This window comes from Melozone crissalis, unplaced genomic scaffold (assembly GCF_028551555.1).
Source record: "Melozone crissalis strain CALT ecotype California unplaced genomic scaffold, PUWL_Pcris_2 ptg000016l_1, whole genome shotgun sequence".
NCBI lineage: Eukaryota > Metazoa > Chordata > Aves > Passeriformes > Passerellidae > Melozone > Melozone crissalis.
In genome coordinates this window covers 33,658,028-33,671,009 of record NW_026535794.1, presented here as the reverse complement: position 1 = coordinate 33,671,009, position 12,982 = coordinate 33,658,028, and positions in this window count along the sequence as shown.

The window sequence follows — 12,982 nt, the reverse complement described above, 5'->3', positions numbered from 1 at the left end:
AAAGCAAACTGATCTGTTAAGGAAATTTAGTAAATTCCTTCATTGTGCCTCTCTGAAGAAGATAGAAGATGCTATTATAAAAGATGACTTGGCAAGTTCTTTTTTTTTTATATATCCTTTAAGCTTTAAAATAGAAGAAGGCTTGTGATTTGGAGAATGGTCTCTTTTTGCAACACTCTGACTCTCCTCAAAGCAACATTGGACTTCTAGGAGAAACCAGACTCATAGGACAGGCATCCTGACTAAGGGAACTGAAGATATCCTCCTGACTTAACAATGCAAAAGTTTATCCTACCTAATGTATTTACTTCGTAAAGAGGGAACTCACTTGAACAAAATATTTTATTTCTTATTTGGTCTTAAACCCACTAAGTTTGTTCTGGGGTCTTATTACTTTCCCTGTCATACTGGAAAGACTGTTCTCTCTCCTGAGGGCTATGTTTTCTTGAAATCCTCAATCCTGTAATGAACCTGGCATCTGATAAGGCACAGAAACCCTCCTGTCAGCGTTAAGACAAGGCAGATGGGGCTCCTTACAATCAAGCAAAGGAGAGCCCACTCTAGCATGTGTTCATTGAATTTGACATCTCCAGGTCTGCAGAGTCTAGTTGACAGGGAAAGAATTTTCTTGGTGGTGGATCCAAATTCTCTCAGTTGATTCCCTGCAAAACGTAAGAAAGGACAAGCATGGCCACTTTAAAGAAGGGTGTTGCAAAATGTCGCTCTTTTGTATAAATTTTTACAACTGACTGATGTTGTAAAATGTTCTAGCTGAGGGGCAGCAAAAAAGTGTAGATTTTCCCTCTCTTCCAGGGATGCTGAATGTTTCATTCTGTGGATAGCTCTGACACAATGGAGATGAGCATCAGATAAATAAAACCAAGGACATAACACTGGGCTGAAAATAGAAGAGTAATTTAGCAAAGTGTATTATTAGAGTTGCTGTATTTGTAGCTAATCTCTCTGGAGAAAAACAATTCTCTTTACATCTGCACAAGCTTAAAGATAAATACCCCTTTTTAATTAATTAAATTTAATTAAATCCAGAACCTTTGTCAGGGTATGCCAGTAAAATGAGAATAAATCCTACTGTTAATAATGAAGGGTGCTCCTAAACCTGTTGCAAGCATACTGCTGACACCAATTAATACAGCTGTCCTACAATGACAAGCTTGGGATGGGAGTTGCAGGGAGATATTAAAAAAGGGCAAGAAAAAAACTCCAATTAAAAATTTTCAGTATCTATAAAGATAAATATTAATATGAGGTGTTACACCTTTGGTTTTCTGTCAATTGTTTTGGGGAAAGATAGAGTTATTTTTTTGTTTTACTCATATCTAATTTTTTTGATTATTTTCAATAACACATTGGTTGAAATTAGACTTGCATGTAGAGAAGAATCCCATGAACTACAGCCCATATTTATAACTTAGAAGAGCAATTTCTCTGCTGCCCTGTGCTGCTGCAGGAGGATTATTATACCTGTATCAGCTGGCATTACACACTGATAGTAACAGCTCTTTGGTGCATTAACCTTAACTCCAGGACATTCATGAAAACAATTTTGGATTGTCATATCCTACCAGAGGCATTACAACTACAGTCTATATTATAGCTGGTATTCAATATTTTATTAGAATGGAGAATGGTATATTTTATCACTCTAAAATGAATAATTTTTGCAATTCAATGTTTGAATCATTAAACAATGTTTCTATAAACAGAGATATATGTATCTAATAAAGATCATCAAACATGGAGCTCTATGGAGACTCCAGTTTGGGGCATAAAAGGTTTAAAAGCAATAAAACTGAAATCTATGCTCTTTTCCTTTTTCCTCAAGGGATTTTAAAGTTGTTTTTCCTTCCTGACTGCAAGTCAAGTGTTTGAGGATGAAAAGGTAATGTTTGGTCCTTGCCAAGGACAAAAAGCAGGAGAGCAATCCTAGTTTTTTCTTTTGAAGGAACTGTCTATTAAGAAGGAGCAATTAAAGCATCTCTTTTTTTGCAATACAGACTTCAGAAAATTTCAAAAGGCTTTTTAAAACCATTTTTTAAGACTAGCACTTGTGGTGTCCATCACAGACATCCCAAGTTGCATCAGGCCATGTTAAACCTTGATCTGAGAAGAAGCACTGAAAACTCCTTGCACTGCCCTGCAGCCACCACAAAAATACACAAAATGTTGTGTAAAATACAACAATTCCCATGACATATATGAGGTGCCTTGGGCTGAAATGTGCTCTAGCCTAATCCTGTAATGTACAGCAAAACATCTAATCTAGACTATAGAAACAGCTGTGCCTTCTGGGAAGCCCTCAAGGAATCATGTCAGCTTTCTAGTAATTAATAACAATGGACCTTAACCAATATGGCCTTTTTTTTTCCTTTCTTTTACATAACTGTAGCTAGGGGAATGACACTTCACAAGGAAGTGTGGAATTTTACACGGAGCAACGTCATATGAAGTTCTGGACTTCAACAGAGGCATTATTCTCTTTCTGAAATATTTTGCATCTGAAAGGCAGTGGTGCTGAAGTGATGATGCCAGTCACAGAATTTACTGGTTATGTTTTATATTAATACAGCTTCTTTTTCTTTACTCACAGAAGCAGCCAAGCTTCAAACCCATGGATTATGTGGGAACACTTGAATCAGTTTTTCGTTTCCTAATCATTTTATCCATCAATACTTAGGAAAAAAAAAGTCATTCAAACATTTAGAGGCTTTTTGGTTACAAGTTTGGGTTAGGCTACTATGAAATGGAATATTACTTACCTATCTGAAAGCTTCCAGGTTGCCAAAATTAGCTCTGAAATATTGAGAAATACAGGGAATGTACTTCTAGAAATCCACAGGAACTGTAGATGCTTCACAGTGTCACAGGACTTGGATTGAAATTACATTACAAAAAGCAGAAGGGAAAAAGTGAGTTTTTCCACACCTACAGCTGCTGTAATACTATGGTGGAAAGAGCTAGACATACAGAGGAAGATTGCTGGAAGACCACATGTTAAAAACCTTTTTAAATTCGTGCCACAATAGCTTCTGCCAAGACTCTCAAGGAAAGCAGCAAAAGTTCCCTATGGTGACCCCAAATAAGCTGCAAGACGAAAAAAAATTACTTGACAATACCATCAGGAAAACATAAATAGAACTCAAATGTGTTGTTTCTTTTATAGAAATATCACAAGATCTTTAGTATTCACTGGAAGTTGCTTTGGCATCCAGGGCTTTCATTTCCATTCAGGGGAAAGTGAAGAAATTAGAGCAATTTAACAAATAGAAATACTGTTCTATGTTAGGGAGAGGTGCAAGTGATGATGCATTCAAAGGGTCACCCAAAGAGGTGGTTAGGACGTTGAAAGTGAATGTGCCACAGACCTCTGTGAAGATCAAATTCTGCTCATTATCCTGATTCGCAGCTTCAGAGTTCAGAAACATAAACATCTAAATTCAGACATACCTGCTTGGCAATGATCTGCTTTCCAGAGGTCCTGGTGACCCAATTTAGCCAATACTAAAAGGCAATAGCTTGCTGTGGTGAAGTATTTGTCCCTGTGTGTGGCATCTGTGTCATAGTTGCTTGCTGAGGTAGTGTCAGTGCCAACAATATCTCCTCTGCCTATCCACAGAAAATCCTTTAAAACATTCATACAATGGAACGTCCAAGACTTCCTTAAGGCTTGACAGATTTTCCAAAGGCTTGACAGATTTCATGGCATTTTGCACTGAAGATACTATCACTTATCTGTAGAAAGCAGAAAAAAGCTGGGATGAACATTACACTTACAGTGTCCAAAAACCTGGTAGAGTGAACAAGGAAATTAACAGTCAGTTATTTTATATGTTAAGTATACATGCTAAAGCCGTGTACCATATGGCATCAGAGATTTGGAATCTTAAATCAGCTCCACCTGAAGGATGAAACTTCTGTAATTTGTACTTGGAAACACCCAGTGAGATTAACAAGTTGTGGATCTCATGGGCTGTAGCAGAGATATCTTCATTATTTCATTCCTCAGGCTGTGCATTTCACTGTGTTTGGCTGAACACCTCAACAGCCCAGATCACATCTTTTCCATTTGCAGACTTTTTCCTAGTACAGAAAACATTCAAACCTGAACTCTGGGAAGAGCCTTGCTGCCTGGCTGTGAGCGGAAATGTGGGAGACAAGGAACCCATTGAGGCTGTTGTACTCCTGGGACCCTCATTGGGGTGTTGGAACAGCGCCTCACAGTACAGCATCACACGCTTCCCTGGCCTGGTTGGGTCTCTTCCTCTCTTTGATTACTCCTCACAGAAAAGCAAAAGGTTTCTCTAGCTATTTTGTTATAAATGGCATGTGAAAACTTATTTGATTATTTTATTTAGCAGTACACATTTCTAATTATGCACATGTCAGAGACTTGCTGACACCTTAAGGGTTTTGTTGGTTTTTTTATCCTGCTCTTACTTTTTGTTGCAGAAGCACCCTTTCAGAGACTTTATCTGTCTTAATATGTATTGAAATCAAGTGTTCTCAGTGTAAAATTTCCCACTGGAACCAAGATCCAAATTCATGCTGGTTACAGTGGAGGCAATTCTAGTGACTTCAGCGATCCTCTGTGTATTTGTGTGAGTCAAAAGAAAGCTGGCCCATTAACATCAGGAGCAATAAATTTTAAATTTCTACAGGGCTGCTTTTCACCCAGAAATTTTTTGGGATGTTTTATATATTTGCTTACGGTCTAGATGTAATTGTACGTGTTGCTGTGGTTTTGCTGTATAATCTTGGGCAAACCCACATGTATTCCCCAGTCTTTATTTCCTTCTTTTTATTTCTTTACTGCACAGGGTGGTGAAGAGAGCAATTGCTTTACAAATTGTGAATAATTCCATTGAGGGAGGTCGTGCAAATTCTTCAAATAAGTTATAACTTTTATAGCAGCAATGTTTAATTTACACTAAAGGTGAGTATTACTAACCTATTCCATGCAGATGCATACAGAAACACAACTAAATCCCACAGCATTCCACAAGGGAACACAACCGTGCTTTCAGATGAATGGAAATGTTATCAGTGTCAAACAATTACAATAATTTTATATATTTAACCTGCTTATTTCAAAGATTAAGCAGAAATGGTAGTGTGAGGCTAAATTGCTCTGGAACTTCAGACGACTTTTGGATCCAAGGTTGAAAACTGATTTAAACTTTGCAGCTCCCCCTGCCTTAACAAGCAGTCAAAGGGAAATGCCAGATCCACTTCCACCTCTCCCCCCATACAATTGTACACCTCAGTACCAGGCAGAAAACTTGCAAGCATTTTTAAATTGTTTATGTGAGGAAATTTTGTCCAAAATATTTTTCTCCTTCATGCATTTTGCTTTTGGAACTCCTTAGTGTTTACATTGTCATCCTGAGCATGATATTCCAGAAGAATGATATCATTATTTATACTTTGCCCTCAGAAATCTGTTTAATATAATTGTGACTTTTTCAGTTTAAGGTAAACATTAGCATTTGATGAAAGCTCAGTCCTTTACCTCCTCCCTTGGTAGCTGTTTGTTAAGGTCTGCTATGGAGCAGCAGTCAAATTAAGAAAGTGGTGTTATTTCAACAAAGCCAGAGACCTTCTTTTGCTTGTAAATATTAGTACATCCTGCAAGCACTGGTGAGTGCTGCCAGCCATCCTGTCACTTAAACAGAGTCAAGACTGATGGAGGCCAAGTTTCTGTCAAGATCTGAAACTCAATGCATTAGCTCAGGAGCTCAGTGTAGGCATGCATACATTTTTATTTTCACATCTACTCTTTTTATGTCAACAAACTTTATGGGTGCTGGTTTCTGTCACACTCCAAAATAATTAACCCTGAAAGAAACATTTTATTTAATGTTTTAAGAAGTCAGGATTTGGTAACAGACTAAAAAAAGCCAGATCACGAGCTGACATCATGTAAAGCAGCCAAGAGGCAGGACATTTAATAGATGGGTGGCCCAGAAAGCCACAGAAAATGTATATATGTAACACCTAAATTAGGGCTATCATGAAGATTCAGATGTGTTACAGACACTCTTCCTTCACACAAAACAGGTAGGATGAAACACTGAAACCCCACGAATCAACAATAAGCAAGTGGTGATTTACAAGTGTGGTACTGTGTACATACTGTTCATGTCAGTGATGGTTCATAAATATGCTGCCAAGAATTGGTGAGTTTGATTAACTTCCTGTGTTGATTCTGCTAGAAATAGCAAAAAAAAAAAAAAAATTATAACATTAATCTGGACTAATTCCCTCTTTTAGTACTCCACTGTTTTCAGATATGTTCAGCTCACACAATTCTTTTTCTTGTGATATTCTACTCTCTTCTCAATCCTCACTATCCTCCTAACTTTTCTTCTTCCTCTGCTCTTGGCTTTGCACCTTGCACTACATCAAAAGAACTCTATCTCTCCATCTACAGAACATTTCATTTCTTCTCTTTGATCTCTGATGCTTTTCTTGTTGATTGCTTTGCTTGTCCTATTAATTGCGAATTTTCTTCACTGTGTATGCCTCCTTACAAATTTAGCTAGCTGGAAGGAAAAAAAATCATTCTAACATATAGATCCTTCAGAAATAACCACAGAAATATCTGGTGGCCTATGGACTCAAAATCAGTTTAAATCTACGGTCCTGATTATTCCTCTATGTTTGTAACATCATGAAAAGGCCTGGATTAATCTAGACATTTTATTCTCACAAAAAGTATTTCTAAATCCAGAAAATACTCAAAAGTTTGGGGGTTTTTATAGACCAGCAAGCTCCTCAAAGTAAGCTTGTGGCTAAAAAAAACACCCCATTTTTGAACACACAGCACACCCCTACCCCAGAAGGCAGTCAGCTGAATACCTGGCCTGGCTTGAATATTAGATTGCATTGAAAGAGGGGAAAAAAACCCCATTCATCTAATGAAAAACCATGTTTAAAAGGAACGTGTTTTGGTACTACAAATTTTAGAACAGCTGCTGAATTTCTGAGGTTTGAATCACAGCACCTTTGCTTATCCTGTGAAATGCACAATAAAGGCCAAATGTCTCCAAACCTCCAGGAAAGCCTGCCCTTATCTTTGATGTTTAATACAACACAGAGAAATCAATTTGGAAATAATACAATTGGAAAAACAACAGGGAATTGAAAATAGGGAATTTTTGGTTTCTCAGGGGTAGTCCTTTAAACATGCATGCAGAGGGCTCTGCTCAGGATGTTGGGAGTGACTCAGGAAAGTCAGAGATACCAGTCACGTGTTAAAGCTGAGCACACGCAGAAGGGTTTGCTAGAACAAGGCCTGAGACCTTAACAAAGACTAATAAAAAAATAATCCTTTCCCATATATTACAGAATTCCCCTGGGAGCTGTGACTCCCAGCTATCCCTTTTAAATTGTATGATTAACAGTGTGCTTCTAATTACTAACTAATCAAATCAAGTCTTTCTGCACATAAATAGGAATCTGGGACTTTTAATAAGGTCTTCACTGCATGGTTGCTCATAGAATAGCAATTAGTTTGGTTTCTGCTCCCATTGATAAAAGTGGCAGTAGTGTGGAACAAAACTGTTTGTGCACCCACCAGGTCATAAACGAAGTTTCTGGGAGGTGACTTTGATGAGGTGAGGGGGAAGGACTTGAAGGCCTCCAATGAAGATGTGGGCTTGCTTTTACTTTCATGTTGTTCTTTGATTTGTCTTTTTTAATGGCATACCCAGATGGGATGCCTTCTGCTTTCATGAAGCTAAAGGAGGTATTTGCTGCACTCGTGTTATCAACAGGGCAAGAAATGGTGCCAATGCCATTCAATGAGTGGCTAGAATACATGTCAAGAGTTACAAAAAAAAATCCAAATATTGAGTTCTTCCCTTGCACAACGAAACTACAATTCAGGAATATAACTATCATCAGATAGACTTTGGATAGTTTCCTCTAATAGCTCTAATGTTTTTTGACAGTCCAATTGGCTCAAATCTGCAATGAAAAAACTTGGTTTGATTTGCAAGAAAAAAATACTTTTTGTTTTGTTTTGTTTTTTGTTTTTTTTGTTTCCTGTGCAGCTGATCTCCCATGATTGAGAAAAAAAAAACTTGAACAAAACTTTGTTTAGCAAATCGTTCTTACGAAAAAGCCTCAGATCAACAACCACTCCTCCTCGACAATCACTCTTTGGGAAAAAATACGAGCCACCACTAAGCTACCCTGAATTTCCCATTTCACAAATGCTTCTTTGCTTTTTTTTTTCTCCTCATTTTCCTATGACAAATACTCTACAGTAGGCAGATTCCTGACCTGCAATACAAAATGTTGCTAAAAGAAACATTGCTGTCAGATGCCCGCATCAAATCCAATAAGCCACATCCAGCTTCATGTTGACAGTTGTATTTTTTTCCTAATGCATATTTTAGCCTTGCTTGACCATCAACCATATGGCAGGTTTGTCCTGTGGGTAAGTTTATTATTAACAGCTTGCAGCTGGAGGTACAATAACTACGTGTAACTGTGACATTGCACTAATTGATCAAGACATCTCCAAAACAAGAGGCAGAAAGTGGCCACAGCAAAGAGCTTCAGATTAATGTTTGGGAAACATTAAGCAAACAAGCACCTCTGTCATGCACAAAGTATCTTAAAAACTAGGGGGTTCAGTAAAAGGAATTAATTTCAAACAGGCATCTTTTGGTGAGAAAAACACATAATTTAAGCCAAAGTTAAGCCTGCACACCAGAAACTCAGACAATTAAATCACTGAATCTGCTGGGTGCCTTTAGTCCATACTTTCCCTTCTAATCCTGCTGTCATAGCAGAGGGTGACTGAGGTTTAAGAACAGCATGTGTAACATTAATCCATCACTTCACATTAAGGCCAGAGTGTTAGATTTTTGATGGGAGAGAGGAAAAGCGACCTTATTAGGCATTAGGTAGAAGTTAGCTGGCTACTGTTCAGAGGTAACTAGTAAATAAACTGCAGAAAGTGAATTGCTTGCCTTGTATGTGTCTCCTGGTAAATTCATTTTTCAGATGTTTATTGCCAAGCTTGATGAACTGATCTTGAACTGAGTGGAACATATAATGAATTCAGTGGTTAATGTTGTATCCTTGTAAACCTGAAGATACAACACTAAAGTTTGAAGCTGTCAAACTTTAAAAAGTGCTCTCAAGTGTATAGCATTTTCAAACAACCTGCAGACTTCAAGGTTTAAAAGAGAAAGCCCTCCAAACTCCTAACATAATGAAGCTTAAGCAGGAATGTAAATTGTGTGTGAGGAAGAAAATACGATGACTCCCATGCAAAGTAACAGATAACAAACATTAGGCTTCAATTGGAGCAAAAGTTAAAATTGCTTTGTTGGCATGTCAAGGCCGCAAAGTGTATTTTGCAAATTCTTTGCCTGATTAGAGCAAGCATGAACACAACAGTCTCTCTTGGTGCTCTCTTGGCTTAATGCTTGGAGGGAGGTGAACTGTAATCACAGCATGGTGAGTTTTTCATGAAGAGCATTTTGTGCACTGCGTTTAGGTCTTTCTTCACAAATGGTGACAAACCAGACTTCAGTTGCACTTTGTGATCCACTGTTTGCAGATTCATGGCAAACACATTGTGCTAGCAGGGCTGCTGGCTGGTGCATGAGCTGATCCCTGTGAGTGGGCACCTGGCTATTTCTGTTTGCAGTACAATGGGTGAATTTTAGTCACATGGTGTCTTTTCCCTTCTCTAGCTGCATGGTATAATTCCTGTGAACAGCTGGAGGGCTGACTGACCTTGAGGGCTGCAATTCTCCTGTGGAGCAATGGGAGAGCCTGAGGTTTGGTATGGTCTTAATTGTTCCTGAAATTAAATCTCTATAAGGAACATCTTGGTTTGAAAGGGTCATCACTGATCTTAACAGAAGGGTATAGCATAAGAATGCCTGCTCCTGGAAGAAGTCTCCAATGCAGTTTCTGATTTTCTCATAAAGTGGCACTAAGGCTTTTCTATACAGACATCTTCTAAGGGAAGATGATTTATGAACACGATCAAATTGTACACTGGATGTTATAGATTTATATAACTAGAAGGAGCCAGGATGATAATTTATTATTATTATTACCATTATTTTCCCCTAGCAGAAAGTGATTGTGTGATCCAACAGCTGTGAATCCTGGTTGATTTTGGTCTATGGGTGCTTTTCACCCTTGGGTGCCCCACTGGGGGCTGTGTGCACATCTTTGAACAAGGAAATATCCAGGTCTAATGGAAGACATCTGAGATTTTGTATGCAGTTAGTTTGCTAACATTCTAGCATACACTATTTATCTCTCATGAACTTACACTAGGTCTGCACAAGCTTAGCTGCTGAAAAACTTTTTTCTTTAAAGCAAGAGAAAATATTTGACAGGAGGAGATTGATAAATCTCTAATCCATATAATGCCACTCAATAGTCTTGCAAAGGAACAGACAAGGAAAAGTCTAATGCACTTTTTTCTAAGGGAGGAATAAAGTACAATATCAAGCTTTTTGTGTAAGTATTTTATTTTATTGCACTGGTCTCATATTGGAGAGGTATATTACACAAGATGTGTCATCACCTACTAAAATACATATTTGAATTCAGATATTCTGGTGGAAGATTTGCAATGCAAAACTTCATGAAGCTGAGATTTTGCAGGGGAAAGGTTTAACTCCACTGCTGCACTTGCCAGAGCCTCTGAAACACTTGGGTAGCAGTGTATATATGCAATCCTCATTGCTGCATCCACTCAGAGATGTGGGAGTGCACCTTGCTGTCACAGTGCCATTTAATGCAGCCCAGAGCGGGTCTCTGAGCACTGAGAGTGGAGCAGGGATTGTCCCCCAGGAGCAGAATCAGAACCCAATAGCCACTAACAAATTCTGGCCTTTCTACCTGTCTCTGAATAATCCTGTTAAGGCTTTTGGTGCATTATCTGGTTTAAGGGGGCATGTTATATAATTTAAGGGGGAATACATCATATTGTAGGCTTCCCTTGTGCCATTCCATAAAACGCAAAATCTCTCCAAGGCGTAGCACAAGTCAGGGGTTTTGGGATGACCTACATCCAAGATATTCCTTTCCCCATGGAGGCTGGGGAGGTGAGAGGGAGCTCCTGCCATCAGCTGCCAGTGACACACAGAGATTCTGCTGCACCTTTCCAGGAATTGGCCCCAGGGTATCCGGTATGTGAGTACACATGGGCTGGAAATTCCCCTACAAGGTTGCCTTCAGTCAGGTGATTGTCAAGTCACATAGTTTCCAGTAGGTTTAGCAGAAGCTTGTGTTCAGCTCAGTTTTTCTGCCTTGCAGCTGCTTTGGGTTATATTTGATAAGTGGCCATCCAAGTGTCAGATTTTGTGGGAGGTGGGGTGGAGTGACTGTTGTGCACAGGTGTTTTCCAAGAAAGTTGTTTGCTCATTACTAGCATGCTTTGTGACCCTGCTGCCTGCAGTTGTACATACTAGTCGAGATACTTTTCAAACTGCTTTTGAAACAAAAATTCAATCTTACTTTTTTCCCTGATAATATATAACAGATAAATTGACCCAGATCTATTTGTGTGGTCAGAGACCTACCCTAAGATTTCTCCAAATCTTTGGGTTTCCTTGTGCCTAACTCTCACATCCTGATGATGAACATGTGCATCTTGAAGGTGTTCCATGGCTGCTAAGGAAAGGATGTAGCTTGGCCACAGGCCAACTTGGACACCATCTGCTACATGATGCCCCAGCCCTGACCACTGCCTCTGACTGTCTGGGATGCCTTAGGAGCCTCACTGTACAGCATCACTAGACAGACAAACACATTCTTACCATAATTCTTATTCTACTTTTATTGGTAGTTGATATTGGTAGCCCTTTCATTCTGGTGAATTTTCCCCATTGACATGAAAGAACAAAATATTCACCAGTGTAACAATTTATTACACTGATTATCTCCAGCAGCCCTTTGACAGAAAGATGCTCACAGCTCTGTAGCTACCAGTGTCAATGTCACACCTCTGCTTTGCAAGCCTTCAGTGGGATACAGATGTTCTAAGAAAGAACATTGTTCAGGCAAAGTGTCTGTGGGCTTGGGAGCAGAGTTTGATAGGAAAACAAGATAACATAACACGATGACACAGCTCCAGGATTGTGTTGGTCCCTCCTGCCTTCTGTGTCAGGCTAGCTGAGAAGTAAAGAGCCAGATGAAACCCTAGAGACAAGTCATCTTCCTGGGACATATCCCACTTTTTCCTCCATTTCTCACTTTTCCTAGAGTGTTGCCTGAAGTGACTGCAGTTATTGACCGCAGTTATTATGGTCGGGGTTTTGTCATCAGCCCTGCAGTTTAATCTTCTACATCTGAAATTCCTGTTGCATCTGTAAAGCCATGGGATAATGTATTGCCACAGAAACCACTGTAGCCACTTTACTGAAAAATACTCTGGCATTGAGTAGAGGATGAGTAGGATCTGTAAACTAGTGTGGGACAGCCCATACTGTAACTTCATTAAATGCTACAGGATGGCTTTGGAGATGTTGTAGAAAAGGTTTTTTTAGATTTTCTATAAAATTTGAACCATTTAGCATGAATGAATACCATGAGAGGGTACACAGAGACCTCTGAAACTTCAGGCTGTATCCAACAAATCCAAACACAGTTTTGGTGCAGTTTTGGTTGCTCAGAACCAGTTGAGTCCTGTGCGAGTTACCCTTGCCCTTACAGAACAGATATGGTGAGGCAAATGGAGGCTGCATAAGTATTGCTGTCTAGCACCCAGTTACCAAATAATGGCATCTTCAGAAATCTGGGGGTCTGTTTGTAACTGCCTTTGAAGATCTCTGAGGTGATGGAGCTGATGGTTCCTTCGAGCTGTGTATCAGCACAGCTGACCTGCACACAGTATATTATCCAAAATACATAAGGTGTTAGTTCCTAGCTTGCTCTTCCTGTACATCCAGTGAGGTCAAGATTTATAAAGAAAACAACATAA